The following is an 18,570-nucleotide window of genomic DNA, read 5'->3' as shown; positions in this document are numbered from 1 at the left end:
TTCTTTCTCCTCTAATCATAAACTCATGCCCTCCAGTCCTTGGTTCCCTGGGAAAAAGACTGAGTGCATTCACCTTACCCATGCCTCTCATGATCTTATACACTTCTGTAAAATATTCCCCCTCGGTTTCCTCTGCTCTATACAAAAAGGTCCTCGCTTGTCCAACCTCTCCCTATAACTCAGACTCCTGAGACCTGGCATCATCCTTGTAAATTTCTTGGGCATCTTTCCAGTTTAATAACTGAAAACTAGACTGCACTCATCACATTTCTCGTGTTTCCCCACGGCACTGGAACCGACGTGACAACGCCAATGGATTAAAATCTATGATCGATAATTCACTCCGTTACAACAATCCCATTTTCATAGCTTTTTCCATGCAGCAGGAATCCTTTTGTCTTTCTGGTTTCATGGTAAATTGCCCTCATACAAAATCAATATGTGGCTTAACTGTTCCTGGGAACTGTGCCATGATTTTTAGACTTTCAAAAACCAATGAAATCTCTCTCCACAGTCCCCACACTAACATGGACTTCGCTGTCTCAGTACTTTTTTCAGTCACACTGACATTTGAAATATTCGCCTACGGAGAGAATGCACACCTTTCCTTCCAGATGAAAAGGCCAATGATATTCAGATTGGCACGGATTCCAGTAACTGTCAGATCTGAACATAAAGTTCAATTTGAATTTCTAAACTACAAATCCCCCCTTTCAGTACTCTACAACAGAGAAAACAGAAAGTGCTGGAGATCCGCAGCAGGTCTGGCAGCATCTGAAATAGTGACAGATGCAGGAAACATTGCAGCCTTGAAGAAGTGTTTAGACGTGTGTTTAATGACCAGTATGGATAAGATGGAGCCATTGTGTTCAACTGTATTATAGCAGAGACTCTGACCCCATTTTATTCCGTGTTTCTCTGAGATTCCCTCTTTTCAGAAGCAGGCAGGATTGGGAAGCAATGGAGAATGTAAATGATGCGTGACCTTCCTAGTGAGAGGATACGAGTACGGGAGCAGGGATCCCTTTCTGGAAGGGCCTTGGTGAGACCACACCTGGAGTACTGTGTGTACATTTGCTCCCCTTTCCCAAGGAAGGCTATCCTGGTTATTGAGATCGGAGTAAAGGAGAGTCATCAGACTGAGTGATGGGATGTGAAGATAGTTAAGGGCTGCAGATGCTGGAAGTCAGAGTCTATACAATGTGGATCTGGAAAAGTGCACCAGGTCAGGCAGCATCAGATGAGCAGGATGGTTGATGTTTTGGTCAGGACCCTTTGTCAGTCCCGATGAATAGTCCTGACCCAAAACGTCAACTTTCCAGCCCCATCGTACTCATGCTGGTCATCAAGCTCCTATTTATTGTAGTCCCATGTTCTGGCACTCAGCGTGTAACCGACATTGTAGTGCTTGGTATGACTTCTTCAAGGCTGCAGTGTTTCCTGCATCTGTCACCATTTCAGATGCTGACAGACTTGCTCAGGATCTCCAGCAATTTTTGTTTTTATTGCAGATTTTCACCATTTTGCTGCAGCATTTAGAGTCATAGACATGTATACAGCTCCAGAATTTGTTGACTGATTCCTGGGATGTCAGGACTGATGAATGAAGAGGGACTCAATCTTTGTTTAATCCTCCTTTCCTTTGGCTTTCTGAGCCGCTGACTACATCACTAATATTTTACCTCCCATTCCCTGACCTGAATATGACCCATCTAAGCCTACACTTTAGTTCCCAACCCACTGCCAGACTAGTTACAACCTCACCTTTGGAACTGCAAAAGCCCCCATGAGGAGAATTCGCCCAGCTCTGCCCAAAGGTAACTGGTCAAGCTGGTATAGCTCCCACCCAGAAACTGTCCCAGTGCCTGAAGAATCTAAACCCTTCTCTGGTACACCATTTCCCCAGCCACACATCTAGCTGATCTGCCCTCTTATTCATGCTCTCACTAGCACATGGCACTGGGTACAAGTCTCGCGTTATTACATTTCAGGAGCGACATTTTAATGCATTCCTGTTCTCTCTATATCCAGCTTTCAGGCCCTCATCCCTTTGTTTAGCGATGTCATTGGTATCTATGTGTTCCACCACCACTGGCTGTTAAACCTCCAGCTCCAGAATGTCCTGCAGCCGCTCCATGATCTCGCGGATCCCAGCTCCATGGAGCTAATGTACCATCCTGGATTCATGTCTGTGGCCACAGCAGTGACCGCCCTAATCCTGACCATTGAATCCCCTGTCACTATAGCCCTGTTTCATCTCTTTACTCCCACTCTGTGCAGCAGAGCTCTCTGTGGTGTCATGAACCTGTCTGTTGTTGATTTCCCGAGCAGCTACACCACCAATTCCCGTCCTTACAGAATCCCAAGCGGTATACAGTATCTGTTTGAGAAGAGGATGACCACTGGGGACTCCTCCACTCCCTTCCTGAGCCTTTTACTTGATCTGATGGTCATCCATTACCTTTCTTCCTGTGTCACCCTCGCCTGCAGTGTGACTAACTCACTAAACGTGTTGTCCATAACATTCTCAGTATCGTAGATGCTCCACAGTGAGTCCACTCAGCTCCAGCTCTGAAAAGCAGTTTCCCAGTGACTGCAGATGGGAACCCTTCCTGCACACCTAGCCGTCAGGGACAAAGGAAGCATCCCTTATTTCCCACATTGTGCAAGAGAACCACACCACGGTTCTGAGGTGCCCTGTAACAACATCTCTCTACATTCATTTAGTTACTCCCACTAAGAGAATTTAAATGAGTGAGCAACCTTCCTTCACTTCAAACATGTCCATTATAATAACAAAAAAAAACAACTTTACAAAAGCTGATATGTCATACTTTAAAAACTTACATAATCCGCAGGTATCACTGACAAATTGGCTATACCCATTGGGACTGTGAATTTATGAAAGGCCTGAACTAAAACGGAGTTTCAGCTTCACCTTCTCCCTGTCTCACCTCACTATTTACACCCAACTCCAAAGCACTCTCATTGAGCCAAGCAGCCCTTACAGTGCAGCCCTGTCATTTTCATTGTCTGCTCACACCTACACTGCCCTCAGCCTCCTGTACTGTTCCAATGCATCTCAATGAGAGCTCAGGACCAGCATTTCATCTTTCAATTCAGCCCTTTGTAACCCCAGAGTCAACATGGACTTCAGCAGTTTCTGAATGAACAGACAGTTGTCAGAATCTGGAACGTTCCACCTGAAATAGTGCTGGAACTTGTGTCCACAAGGAATTTCAAAGAAAAATTTGCAGAGAATTGAAAGTAGGGAGTTTACAGATTATAAAGTGGATGATTGAGACTAAATCTGAAATTCCTGCAAAAAGACGATGTGTAATTTGGATAAATCTGTGCTCTCTCTCAGGCAAATACCTCCTTCCACAGCGACAGGGCCAAGAATTGAACACATACCCCAAGGGTGATCCAACCATGAACTTGAACATCTTTCAGCTTTTGGCTTGACAAAAATATTGAAAATATTTTCCCACCGACAGAACAGACAAACCTCTCTCGTTCCACAGTTAAATGCCAATGATATTCAGATCCTGATTACTCTGCTGACGAGAGAAACTTGTTTATTGAGATCCCAGTCTCAATTATTCTCAATTAATATCCTATAAAATGAATTCACAAAACAAAGCTCACAGTCAGTGCAAGATGAATAGTGAAGGCAAACACTTCTCTTGGTATGTGTTTGATGTGTACATGCTCCTCTTCATTTTGCCCCGCCCCTACCCAGGAAGACGACACGTGCATGCTCTTTGTGGTACCTTGCCCCCAATAAAGTTGGCGGCCATAACCCAGGTCCTGTCACTGCCTGGGGCCCAAGCCACCTTCCCCTTTGCTGCAAACGTGGGACCAAGAGTTTTTAATTCAGACTAACGACCTGCACAGAGTGTAACTAAACCCTCCCAGCCTACAGTGATACATTTCATCCGGTTTCTGCTGCCACTCTCCCCTTTCCACCTCCTGCACACACCAAGGGTCATCATGGGTCCAGTGACCCTTCCTCAGAACCGATAACAGCTGGGAAAATTAGAATCCCTACAGCATGGAAAAAGGCCCTTCGGCCCAACAATTCAACACCCACCCTCCGAAGTTAATCCCATTCCTTACCCTATTACTCTCCATTTCCCCGGACTAATGTACATCCCTGAACACTACGGGAAACTTAGCTGGGCCAATTCACCTCACCTACAGATCTTTGGACGACAGGAGATAGGGGTTAAAGAGTAACTAATAGGTGGGGACAGAGCCCAAAGAGAGACAGGAACCTTTGGAAAGATAAAGGAGTGGCAAGGTGGAAAGCTGTTAATGGAGGAGACTGGAACCTTCGAGCATCTCAGTGGCGGTTGTAGAAATGGCGGCTGATGATCGACCTTCTGCTGCAAGAAAGACCCTGAGCTTCCAGTTGCCTGCTCTTTAACACACAAGACTGTTCCCTGTCCAACATCTCTGTCTCATGCTTACTGCCGTGTTCCAGTGAAGCTTGATGCAAGCTGGCAGAACACTTCAGAACATACCAAATGGCTTCCTATTTCACGGACTGCAATTCCCTCTCACATGTGGTCAACAATGCCCTCCAGTGTATCTCCTCCACTTCCCACACCACTACCCTTGAATCCCACCTCTACAAATGCAACAAAGATGGAATCCCACCTTCCTCAACTTCCACCCAGATACCACGCATCATCTTCTGCTATTTCCACAATCAGATCCCACCACCTGAGATATATTTCCCTCCCCACCCCTTTCAGCATTCCACAGAGACCATACCCTCTGTGACTTCCACGTTAGATCGACGCTCCCCAACAACCCATCCTCCACTCCCGGCACCTTTGCTTGGCACTGCAAGAGGTGGAAGACCTGTGCCCACACCTTCCCCTAACCTTCATCCAAGGCACCACAGGATCATCCCACATCCAGCATAGATTGCCCTGCCCATCCAAACACCTCACCTATTGTGTCCTTTGCTCTCAGGACGCCAAATTGTGGAATATTTCAGGGAACATTTCTGGGACACATGCACCAACCAACCCCACCGCCTTGTGGCCGACCACTTCAGCTACCACCACTCCCCCTCTCCACCGTCACGATGCCAAGGACATGCAAGTCCTCCACCCCCAAATCCGAGCCACCCGACACCTGGAGTAACACCACCTCATGTTCCACCTTGGGAACTTTCAACCACATGGCATCAAGGTTTCCTCATCTCCCCTCCCCCAACTTATCTCAGACGCAACCTTCCAACTCGGCACAACTCTCTTGAACTGTCCCACCTGTCCATCTTTCTTTCCAATAATCCATTCCACCCTCTCACCACTACCCTCCATCTACAACCACCTATTGCCTCCCTAGCTCCCTTCCCCCAACCCTAAACACCCCTCCCTATTTATCTCTCAGGCGTATTCCACCACCCACTTTTCTGATGAAGTGCTGACATGCCCGATACGTCAATTCTCCTGTTCCTTGGATGCTGTCTGACCTGCTGTGCTTTTCCAGCGCCACGCTTTAACACAAGCTGGAAGAACAACACTTCATCTCCCAGTCGGGGACCCTACAATCCTCTGGCTTCAACATCAAATTCAATAATTTTAGGTCCTGAAATCTCCCACGTCCTAGTGTCTTTGCCCCCCACCCCACATACCAGGTCTTTTAAATGTTGTAACTGTACCAGTCTCCACACTTTCTCTGGCAGCTCATTCCAATACACGTACCACGTTCATCTTGAAACTTTGCCCCTTATATCCCTTTTAAATCTTTTCCCTCATGCCTGTGCTTTCTATTTTTGGACTCACCTAAACAGGAATAAGACCCTGGCTGTTTACCCTATCCATGCCCCTCATGATTTTATCAACCTCTATGGTCACCTCTCAGCATCCGATTCTCCAGTGAAAACAGCCTCAGTCTGTTCAGCCTCTCCCTATAGCTCAATCCCTCAACCCTGACAACATCTTTGCACATCTTTTCTGAATCCTTTCAAGCTTCACAATATCATTCCGATAGCAGGGAGACCAGGACTGAAAGCAGAATTCCAGAAGTGGCTGAATGAATGTCCTGTACAGCCGCAAAATGATGTTACAACTCCTGTACTCAATGAACTGACCAATAAAGGCAAGTACACCAAACACCTTCTTCACTACCCTGCCTATCTATGATTCCACTTTCAAGGAACTATGAACCTGCACTCCAAGATCTCTTTGTTCAGCAACACTCCCCAGGACCTTCCCATTAAGTGTAGAAGTCCTGCCTTGATTTACTTTCCAAAATGCAGAACCTCACATATATCTAAATTAAACTTCATCTGCCACTCCTCAGCCCATTTGATCGGAGTCTCATTGTACTCTCAAGTAACTTTGCTGTCCATTGCATCTCCAATTTTGGTGTCTATTGTCAACCTACTAACCATAACTCCTATATTGACATAGAAATCATTTATATAAATTGCAAAAAGCAGTGGACCCAGCACCCAGCCTGACAGCATATTGCTCATCACAGGCTTCCAGTCCAAAAAGCACCCTCACGATGACACTGACTGCTCAGCAAGGTTAAAGCTCATGGCATACAGGGAGGACTAACCATCTGGATACAGAACTGGCTCAAAGGCAGAAGACAGAGGGTGGTGATGGAGGGTTGCTTTTCAGACTGGAGGCCTGTGACTAGTGGAGTGTTTCAAGGATCACTGCTGGATCCACTACCTTTCGTCATTTATATCAATGATTTGGATGTGAACATCGGAGGTATAGTTAGTGAGATGATACCAAAACTGGAGGTGTAGTGGACAGTGAAAAAGATTACCTCAGAGTACAATTGGATCTTGATCAGATGGGTGAATGGGCTGAGGAGTGGCATTTTGGGAAAACAAATCTTAGCCGGACTTATACACTTAATGGTAAGGTCCTGAGGAGTGTTACTGAACAAAGAGACCTTGGAGTGCAGGTAGATAGGATAGTGAAGGCAGCATTTGGTATGCTTTCCTTTATCGGACAAAGTATTGAGTTCAGGAGTTATGAGATCATGTTGCGGCTGTACAGGACATTGGTTAGGCCACTTTTGGAACGTTGCGTACAAATCTGGTCTCCCTCCTATTGGAAGGATGTTGTGAAACTTGAAAGGGTTCAGAAAAGATTTGCAAGAACGTTGCCAGGGTTGGAGGATTTGAGCTAGGCTGGGGGTTGAATATAGGTTGAATTGAGTGGGGATGTTTTCCCTGCAGCGTCAGAGACTGAGAGGTGATCTTATCTATGTATATAAAAACATGAGGTGCATGGATAGGATAAATAAACAAAGTCTTTTCCCTGGCGTGGGGGATCCAAGCACTAGAGGGCATAGGTTTATGGTATGAGGGGAAAGACTTTAAAGAGGCTTGAGAGGCAACGTTTTCACAAAGAGGGTGCTCCGTGTATGGAATGAGCTGCCAGAGGAAGTGTTGGAGGCCATTACAATTGCAACATTTAAAAGGCATCTTCATGTGTATATGAATAGGAAGCATATGGGCCGGGTGCTGACAGGTGGGACTAGATTGCGTTGGGATATCTGAGCAGCATGTACAGGTTGAACCGACGGATCTCTGTTTCTGTGTTGTCCATCTATGATTCTTTGACCTTCCAGCCAATTCCGTATCCAAACAGTTAGTTCCGCCAGAATTCTATGGTGTTGAACCTGCTAACCAGTGTGTTATGTGAAACCTTGTGTCTTTCTCAAGTCCAAGTTAATGATTTCAATGCACAAAGCCATGCTGACTCTCCCTAATCATTTCTTGCCTTTCCAATGACATGTAAATCCTGTCCCTGAGAATCCCTTCCAACAACTTCTCTGCCACTGATTTCAGGCTCACCAGTCTATAGTTATCTGGCTTTTCCTGACCACTTTTCTCAAATAATGGCACCTCACCTTCCAGCACCTCACCTGTGGCGATCGATGATACAAATATCGCAGCGAGGAGCCCAGCAAAAGCTTCCCTAATTACCCACAAAGTTCTGGGATACATCTGATCAGATTCCAGGGATTTATCCACCTTTATGCATTTTAAGACATCCAGTACCTCCTCCGCTGTAATATGTACACTTGCCAAGTTATCACTATTTATTTATCCAACTTCTCGAACTTCCATATCCCCTCTTTCCCCTCATACCATAAAACTGACATGAAATACTTACAGAATCTCTCCCACCTCCTGCTGTTCCATAGACAATCTTGTTGATCTTTGAAGGTCGCGATTCTCTGCCTAGTTATTCTTTTGTCTTTAGTGTATTTGTAGAATCTCTTTGGATTCTCCTTAAACCTATTTCTCAAAGCTATCTCATGTCCCCGTTTTTGCCTCCTGGTTTCCCGCGAGTATACTCCTACTGCCCTTATAGTCCTCTAGGGATTCACACAGTGGTCTGTACCTGCCATATCCTTCCTTCATTTTTTTGAGCAGAGCCTCAATTTCGCAGGTCACGCAGCATTCTCGACGCCTCCCAGCCTTGGCCTTAACTGGAACATACTGTCTGGGTACTCTCATTGTCGCAGGCCTATGGAGGCAATGGCAGATGAGGACAGAGAAAAAATCATTTATCAGTAAAGAGGTAATGTTGGGAAAGCTAAAAACTCATGCTTATCTCTATAATTCGTCTCTAGCCTCAAAATTATCACTATCTCTGCATCAAAAACATCTCAATCTCTGCAACATCTTCCAATCTCAAATCTCCTCCAGTCTCAACACCCTATCTTTAATCATGTCCACCCTCACAAATGTCTGTGATGTGCCTTTCTTTAAGCCCAGCCTTCAGGATAACCCACTTTTATTTCCGATTCCTGCATCCAGAGCTCCACAATGTCCCGCTTATCCTCTGTCACATTTTCCTCCAAAAAACATTAATCAATCACGTATCATTTATTCTAATATCACCTTCTCTGACCTGGTTACTATTGTGGCTTGAAATATTCCTATATTACGCGTCTGTGGTCTACATGACAGAAAACTGTTTTGTGGTCCATTGGGTTTATGCTGTAAAGAAATCTCCCAGCTAACTATTTTAATCCCATTTTCCAGCACAGAGCCCATAGACCTGTCAGCCTTAGCCTTGCAAGTGTGTTCCTAAATAGATTTTAAATGCCTCCGGGATTTCTGTCTCTCACTCTCTTCCAAACATTGAGGTTTAGTGCAACTGTTGCTCTATGCTATCACCCACAGGGTTCAGAGCAGCTGGGTCTGTGCGAACCAGGATGGTTCAAGGAATGGGGGACTTTAGTTGCAGCATTTGTGGGGCTTCTTTAACATTAATTGTTCACGTGACATGTGTGTTGCTAATACACATCAAGAATAACTATCCACAATTAATGGACTCTCCTTTTCCACCTCTCCCCTTGCTTGCGCTATGGTAATATTCAGGTTAACCACTACCAGACAACTCTCTAATGAGAGAGCAGCCCTATGGTCGGGTAGGACAATGCTGACTTGATCTTTTACACAATGATGCCACTGTGCCTCGACGGTGGGGAGAGGGAATGCTGAAGGTGGTAGATGGGAAACCACTCAGGCACAGTGCTTTATCCTGGAGAATGTTCACTTTCTTTAATATTGCTGGGGGTGGGGGTGGGGGGGCGGGTAGTGCACTGATTCAAGCAAGTGGAGAATGATTCAACACAACCCTGATGTGTACCTTATAGAGAGCAAACAGACATTGGGGAATCAGCGGTTTGGAAAAACTGAGATTGTTTTCCTTGTAGCAAAGGAAATTTGGGGAGCTGTGATAAAGCGGTTTACAAAAGTTACACGTTAGATCAAGTAGATTGGATGGGGCGGTGTTTGTGCAGTGTGTCCAGGAAGCTTTTCTAACTCAGTATGTCGATTGTCCGACCAGAGGGGAGGCCATTTTGGATTTGGTATTCGGTAATGAACCGGGACAAGTGATGGGCTTGTTAGTGGGTAAACATTTTGCTGATGGTGACTACAATTCTGTGACTTTCACCTTGGTTATGGAGAGAGATAGGTGCGTGCAACAGGGTAGGTTTTACAATTGGGGGAAGGGTAATTACGATGCTGTAAGACAGGATCTGATGAGCATAATTTGGGAGCATAAGCTGTCAGGGAAGGATGTCGTGGAAATGTGGAACTTCTTCAAGGAACAGATACGACGTGTCCTTGATATGTATGTACCTGTCAGGCAGGAAAGAAATGGTCGTGTGAGGGAACCTTGGTTGACGAGGGAGATTGAATGTCTTGTAAAGAGGAAGAAGGAGGCTTACATAAGGTTGAGGAAACAGGGTTCAGACAGAGCAGTGGAGGGATACAGGATAGCCAGAAGGGAGCTGAAGAAAGGGATTAGGAGAGCTAAGAGAGGGCATGAAAAATCTTTGGCGGATAGGGTCAAGGATAACATTTTATGCGTATGTGAGAAACATGAGAATGATGAGAACGAGGGTAGGTCCAATCATAGACAGTATTGGGAGACTGTGTATTGAGTCGGAAGAGATAGGAGAGGTCTTGAATGAGTACTTTTCTTCAGTATTTACGAATGAGAGGGACCGTATTGTTGAAGAGGAGAGTGTGAAACGGACTGGTAAGCTAGAGGAGATACTTGTTAGGAAGGAAGATGTGTTGGACATTTTGAACAGCTTGAGCATAGACAAGTCCCCCGGGCCTGATGGGTTATATCCTAGGATTATGTGGGAAGCAAGAGAGGAAATTGCAGTACATTTGGCAATGATCTTTTCATCTTCACTGTCAACGGGGGGAGTACCAGGGGACTGGAGAGTGGCGAATGTTGTGCCCCTGTTCAAAAAAGGGGATAGGGATAACCCCGGGAATTACAGCCCAGTTAGTCTTATTTCGGTGGAAGTTAAAGTAAAGGAAAGGGTACTGAGGGATAGGATTTATGAGTTTCTGGAAAGACACTGCTTGATTAGGGACAGCCAGCACGGATTTGTGAAGGGTAGATCTTGCCTTACAAGTCTGATTGAATTCTTTGAGGAGGTGACAAGCATGTGGATGAGGGTAGAGCAGTGGATGTAGTATACATGGATTTTAGTAAGGCATTTCATAAGGTTCCCCATGGTAGGCTTATGCGGAAAGTCAGGAGGCATGGGATAGAGGGAAATTTGGCCAATTGGATAGAAAACTGGCTAACTGGTCGAAGTCAGAGAGTGGTGGTAGATGGAAAATATTCAGCCTGGAGCCCAGTTACAAGTGGAGTTCCGCAGGGATCAGTTCTGGGTCCTCTGCTGTTCGTAATTTTTTTTAATGACTTGGATGAGGGAGTCGAAGGGTGGGTCAGTAAATTTGCAGATGATACGAAGATTGGTGGAGTTGTGGATAGTGAGGAGGGCTCTTGTCGGCTGCAAAGGGACTTAGATATTATGCAGAGCTGGGCTGAGGAGTGGCAGATGGAGTTCAACCCTGCCAAGTGTGAGGTTGTCCATTTTGGAAAGACAAATAAGAATGCAGAATACAGGGTTAACGGTAGGGTTCTTAGTGAGGTGGAGGAACAGAGGGATCTTGGGGTCTATGTTCATAGATCTTTGAAAGTTGCCACTCAGGTGGTTAGAGCTTGTAAGAAGGCCTATGGTGTATAAGCATTCATTAGAAGAGGGATTGAATTCAAGAGCCATGAAGTGATGTTGCAACTGTGCAGGACTTTGGTTCGGCTACATTTGGAGTACTGTGTGCAGTTCTGGTCGCCACACTTTAGGAAAGATGTGGAAGCTTTGGAGAGGGTGCAGAGAAGATTTACCAGGATGTTGCCTGGAATGGAGAATAGGTCGTACGTGGATAGGTTGAGAGTGCTAGGTCTTTTCTCGTTGGAACGGCGAAGGATGAGGGGTGACTTGATAGAGGTTTATAAGATGATCAGAGGAATAGATAGAGTAGACAGTCAGAAACTTTTTCCCCGGGTACAACAGAGTGTTACAAGGGGACATAAATTTAAGGTGAAGGGTGGAAGGTATAGGGGAGATGTCAGGGGTGGGTTCTTTACCCAGAGAGTGGTGGGGGCATGGAATGCGCTGCCTGTGGGAGTGGTAGAGTCAGAATCTTTGGTGACCTTTAAGCGGCAATTGGATAGGTACATGGACGGGTGCTTAAGCTAGGACATATGTTCGGCACAACATCGTGGGCCGAAGGGCCTGTTCTGTGCTGTATTGTTCTATGCTCTATGTTATAATAATAAACCTTACACCCATCAGCTCATTATACAAGGTTTACAGGACACATGTTGTAGATTTGGTAAGATCTATTCAGAGGATGGTTTGATTCAAAGGAGAACTTTTATTCCGCAAATGGGATTGATCTGGAACACAATACTCTCACACAATATGATTATCCTGGTCCTGATGAATGGAGTAATTCTGTCAGAGTTTGGCGTTACAATGACTGAGATTACCATCTGAATATCTGCCTGCAATACAAGTTTATAAAATCCGTCACTGTCAGTTCAGGTTTGAAACCCATACAAACCCCTCCTCCTGGCCCAGGATGACTGTACAATTCACCCCTGGCGGAGGTTAGCAGGCACTTCAAGGGCAAATCTATGTGGGTTTCTAGGAGTTTCCACCTTGGGACTTCATGTGACTGAACATGGGACAGAATGTCCCAAGGTTCAGTGAGATATGGAGAGCAGGATTTGTTTCCTTTTCTTTCTTTCTGTGCTGCCTCTGTGCCTCCTCAATAAGACATGTGGTGTGAAAGACTCATGCAGCTTGATGGGCAAGATGCCTCCATTCTGACCAATGGGCAGCAAGCTCCTCCCAGTCAAGAAACAGTGTCCCTGAAAGATAGCAACTGCGCATGCTTCCCACTGCCCAGTGCTCACAGTACATGTTTCGAATAATGAGGGGGGAAATCTCCTAGAAAAGGCATAACAGGAAAGTTCCAAAAGCATTATAAATAGTTTACAGAGAGATATTCACAGGAAACGTGGGCAACAAGTTGGCAAATAGAGTATAACTTGGGATAAACTGTAGAAAGCTGCACCACAAAGGGACTGGGGGAAAATGAGCAGGAAACACAGAAAGCTAGCACACAGTTACAACATGGAATCAGGAAGTGGAATGGAATGCTGTCCCTTATTTCAAAGAGTTTGCAATATAAGAGTTTGGAGTATATACCTTAGGGCAACTAAACAAATGGCGAGTGAGACCACATCTGGATTAACGTGAACAGATTTGGTCGCTTTAGTTAACGAAATAGAGCAGTTTATTGGAGGCATTTCAGGGAAGATCCATTGGGATGATCCCTGTTTTGAAGGGATTATCCTGGAAGCAAAGGCTGAATAAGTTGGGAATCTACTCACTGGACTTTGGAAGAATGAGAGGTGATCTCTTTGAAACATACAGGATTCTGTCGAGGTTTGACAGAGTAAATATGGAGAGGATGTGTCCCATTACGGGTGAGTCTTGAACCAGATTCTGGGTCAGTCGCGGAATCATGGGTTCTGTTTCATATTTGTCGAGTTAAAGGCAACACCGACACAGGTTAGGGTTTCAGTAGCAATGGAGCTGGGGTGAGAAGGAGACGAGCAACGTTTTAGAAATTGGAATTCCTGGTGTTTGTGATTGTGTAGATGTCTGATCAGAAGGTTCACCTTGGGGTCAGATATGAAAACAATATTGTAAAGAATGTAGTTTTGCCTCAGACACTTCCCAGTGAGAGGGAGGGACACAGCAGTAAGGGAAATGAATTTGGAATAGCAACTGAAGGCAATGGGTTTAACAATTACAGTGTTTCATTGGAGTGAATTGCAGCTTATGGAAGCGTGGTATGCAGTTTGATAGTGGAGTAATGGAGACGAATGATGGGGAGGGAGAGCTGGACATTGTCAGTGTACATGTGAAACCTAACACGATGCTTTTGGGCGGTTACCTCCTGGCAGTATGTAGGTGAGAAACAGGACGGACCAAGGATAGATCCTGGAGGGACACCAAATACAATGAATTCAGAAAGGAAAGGGAGAGTGGAGATGGAGCAGGATTTTCCAATGATGGTGAGGTCAAATATTAGGTTTTAGCAGAATGGGAGAGAAGGACATAACCAGAAAAGACAGACAGACAGATCATGGAACAATACCTGTGAATTGCTAGGCGGGGGGGGGGGGGGGGGGGGGGGGGGCAGAGAGAGGTGGAGAACGATGACAAGCAGGAGGATGAGACAGAGATTTGCAATGTCCATGATTTAGCTACACTAGGGTAAATGGTCAAGATGACCTCTAATAAGGCTTGACAAGAGACTCTAGGAAATGCAAGTTTAGGACTAAAATAAGGAGCACCCTTGTGAGGCAGTTTGGCTCGGTGGGCTAGTGAAGAGGGCGGAAAAATAGCAGAGGCAGCTGATCGGATTGTCTCAATGTTATTGACAGAGAAACTCCATGTGCTCCTCACGCTTGTTGTTGGAGGGGAGGATGGAGGAGACAGGATAATGGATATTTTTTTTATTTCCAAAACAATAAACAAAACCTGTGATAGTGATTCTAAAAATAAGTGAACATACCTGTCGTATTTATCTTTTATCAAGAATATTAAAATATACAACTGAAGTTCAGGTTTGAATCCCAAATCGGTAGAGGGTGGCTCTGAAGTCAAGAAAAAAGTAACTGGAATGAAGAATCTACAGTTTGCCATGGAATCATTGGGAATGTTTTTCTGCCATTGACAATGTCCTTGAGGGAAGGAACCCGACAGTGGCCCATCAAGTCACTCATTGTATTAATCACTGCACAGTCTCAACAAAGGAATGAAACTGGATGGACCACATTACATCTACCAATGCACTAGCAAATACAACCACACAATCAGCCCGCTTGACCCTGCAACTTCCGCCTCACTGTGGGCCAACAACAGCAGCAGAACTGTACTCTAGCCCAATCTGAAATCTCATGGCCTGGTATATCCCCCACTCAACCATTAACATCAATCCAGGGGAATCAACCCTGGTTGAATGGTGAATGCAGGAGGGCATGCCAGGAGCAGTACCAGGCATACCTAAAAATGAGGTGTCAACCTGTTGCAGCTACCAAACCTGCATGCCAAACAGCACAAGCAACACCAAATAGAACTAATTGATCTCATAACCAATGGATTAGATCTGAGTTCTGCAGTTCTGCCACACCTAGTCAAGAATAGTGATGGACAATTAAACAACTCACTGGAGGAAGCATCACAGATATCTTCACCCTTACCGATGGAGGGGTCTCACACACTCATGCAACAGATAAGAGGACAGCCTTACCAGCGAGTTTCAGCCAGCAGTGCCAAGTGGATGAGCCTTCTCCATTGGTCCCTGACATCACAGATATGAATCGACTTGGTTGAAAACTCATTTCAAATCAGATCAAGAAATGGATAAGCAGTGTAAAGGTATGGGCCCTGCCAATATTCTGGCAATAATACTGTTGGCTGTGCTGCAGAACCTGCTGCCCACCAAGGCAAGTACTGCTCCAGCACTGGCACCTACTGACTTTGCGGAACATTGCTCAGGGATCCAACTCAGCCAATTCCCCTCCATCAGTCCACACTTGCTCAACAGTGAAGTGATGGAAGGCGTCATCAACAGTGCTGTCAAGCACCTGCTCAGCAATAACCTGCTCAGCGATTCCCAGTTTGGGTTCTGCCAGGGCCACTCAGCTCCTGAGCTTGTTACAGACTTGATTCACAAACTGAAAAACAGCTGAATGAGGTGAGGATAGCAGGCCAGACCCCCTCCAATACCACTATATCGACTTCAGTGATATCACCAGACCTCACCACAGTCTCAGCTCATTTGCTGAAACTCTCATTCTTCCTTTTGTTAACTCTAGATTTCATTATTTAAACCCACTCCTGGCCAGCATCCCTAATTCACCCTCCTGATAATCTGAAGAATTTTGAAAACTCTACTGCCGAAGTGCTCACTTGTACGAAAACTTGGTTATCAATCAAAAGACTCCCATTTATAAGCAACAACAATTTACTTTCACACCCTTGACTTAATTCCTGGCTGTAAGCATTCCTATCTCCCTGCACCACACACCCTTTCATATCTCAATGACTCATTTTAGTTCAGACTCTCAATGATGTGTTTATTTTTGAGTTCACCTGTGTGACTGTTTCTATAGACTCCAAGGGAACCTGGACTGGAATCCCCACTCTAATCCTCTAAGATCTACTTTCTTCCTTTAAGGCATTCTTGAAAAACTGCTTATTTGGCAATGGTTTCAGTGACTGGACACAATATTCTCCATCTGTAGCCTTATGTCAAAAGTTCTCAATAATACTTTTGTGAAATTAAAACCATGATGATTTGTACAGATACCTTCAACTCTTCAATATCGCTGAGCGAATAATCTTTAATGTCTCTTACCCAACCACGTTGTGGGAGCACCTTCACCATACAAACTGCAGCAGTACAAGGAAGTCAAACATCACCCTCTCCACAGGCAACAAGGCTTTGGCATTAATAACTGGTTTCTGTGGAAGGAGAAATACACAGTTGATGTTTCAGGGAGTGCAATATGAATTATAGGGAATGAAAATGGTGCAGAATTTGACTGTCAGAAATTGAAGGAAAATGCACTCGCTTATTGGAAAAAAGAATTCTTGACTGTCAAAGATATTGTGGAAAAAATAACCTGATAATGGAACAGCATATGGTCAGGAGCCGTGCAGCAGTGGACAATTCATTTACATTCCTGAAGAAGGGCTTATGCCAGAAACATTGATTCTCCTGCTCCTCGGATGCTGCCTGGCCTGCTGTGTTTTTCCAGCTCTACATTTTTCAATTCATTTACAAAACAGCTCTGAAAGTAATAGTAAAATACTATACACAGCAAAAATACACCCATGAGAGACTGAGGAAGCTAGATAATGAACAAGTGGACATCAGAGAACCCAGAGGTGAACCAGAGCAGAGTTCACTTTTATGATCCCACAGTCAAAGATGTCTAGCACAGAAACAGACTTCTTCGGTCCAACCTATGCCAACCAGATATCCTAACCTAATCTATCTAAATTCAATCCTATCTGCCACTCCTCAGCCCATCTGATCAATATCCCACTGTACTCTGAGATAACCTTGTTCATTGTCCACAAAACCTCCAATTTTGGTGTCACCTGCAAACGTACTAACTATACGGCCTCTATTCACATCCAAATCATTTAAATGAATGACGAAACAAATCCAGAAAAAAATATACATTTCTCTGGGTTTGAATGTGCTCTGTGTAAATCCTGCCCTGACTCTTTTTACCAGGGAAGGCTGTACATACACCCCTCTGAACTTTGCCCCCTACAAGGCTGGCGGCCGCGCACGTGTACAGTGAATCATTGCCTCGAAGAAAGATGTCGGCGCTCACTCGGGCCAATTATTCAAAGAGGCATATTCCCGTTTGCTACAAAAACGGAACTGTAAGTTTCAAACTTGTATTTTCTGATGTGTACCAAATGATTGTAAAACCTCTCAGACCATACCAACACCATTTCCCTCCCGCTTCCTGCTGTTTATTTCTTTCCTTACCAATAGCCCTCTGCACACACACACTCTGAAAATCCGCGCCCAACGCGAGGATGATCACGTGGTATAGTCTAGTCCCGCCCTAATTCACTGATTGGTCGGAGGATCAACTGCCCCACCAGGCCCTCCAGCTCCTCCCCTGCCTTTCCATTGGTCCGCCGCTGACATCAATCACTTCTTCGGTCCAACCTGTCCATGACAACCATATTTCCTAACCTAATCTATCTAAATTAAAACCTATCTGCCACTCCTCAGCCCATTGGCGCATCTGATCAATATCCCATTGTACTCTGAGATTGTCCACAATACCAACTGCTGGCTGGAGCTTGCGCACTGCTTCGTGGGTTTTGCTGCTGTTTCTCAGTTACAAGAGTGAGGGACAAAGTTAAAAATCACACAACCACCTGATGAAGGACCAGCAAGGTAGTGCTTCCAAATAGACCTGTTGGACTATAACCTGGTGTTCTGTGAATTTTAATTTTGTCCATCCTAATCCAACACCAGCACCTCCAAGTCATGAGTGAGGGAGGAATGCATAACATAAGAACAAAAGATCTTGGAAAAGGAGAAGGCCGTCCTGCCCTTCGAGCCTGCTCTACCATTCGATAAGATCATGGCTGATCATTTCGTGGACACAGAACCATTTACCCACGTTCTCACCGTATTCCTTACTTAATTATTTCTTTTTTTAAAAAAACTTAGCTTTAAAAACGTTCATTGAACTAGCATCAACTACTTCCCTGGGCAATGCACTCCATCGAGGTCAAGACGTTCCTTCTCAATTCACTCTTAAATTTTCTGCCTCTAACCTTGTGATGAAGCCCTCTTGTCCTAGCTTCACCTGCCAGTGGAAACATCCTCTCTACTTCTATTTTATTCTTTCCATTCATTATTTTATATTTTTCCATTCTTCTGAATTCCAATTAATATAATCCCAATCTACTTTGTCTCTGTTAAGACAAACCCCTCACTTCCGGAATCAACATAGTCAACCTCCTCTGCACCCCGCTCTAGTGCCAGTACATCCTTGAGCACGTAAGGAGATAAAAACTGCATGCAGTACTCCAGGTGTGGCCTCACCAGCACCCACTATAGCTAGAACA

This window comes from Chiloscyllium plagiosum, unplaced genomic scaffold, assembly GCF_037043375.1.
Source record: "Chiloscyllium plagiosum isolate Xiang-an unplaced genomic scaffold, Cpla_swu_hap1 HiC_scaffold_46, whole genome shotgun sequence".
Taxonomy (NCBI): domain Eukaryota; kingdom Metazoa; phylum Chordata; class Chondrichthyes; order Orectolobiformes; family Hemiscylliidae; genus Chiloscyllium; species Chiloscyllium plagiosum.
This window is presented reverse-complemented; position numbering follows the sequence as displayed.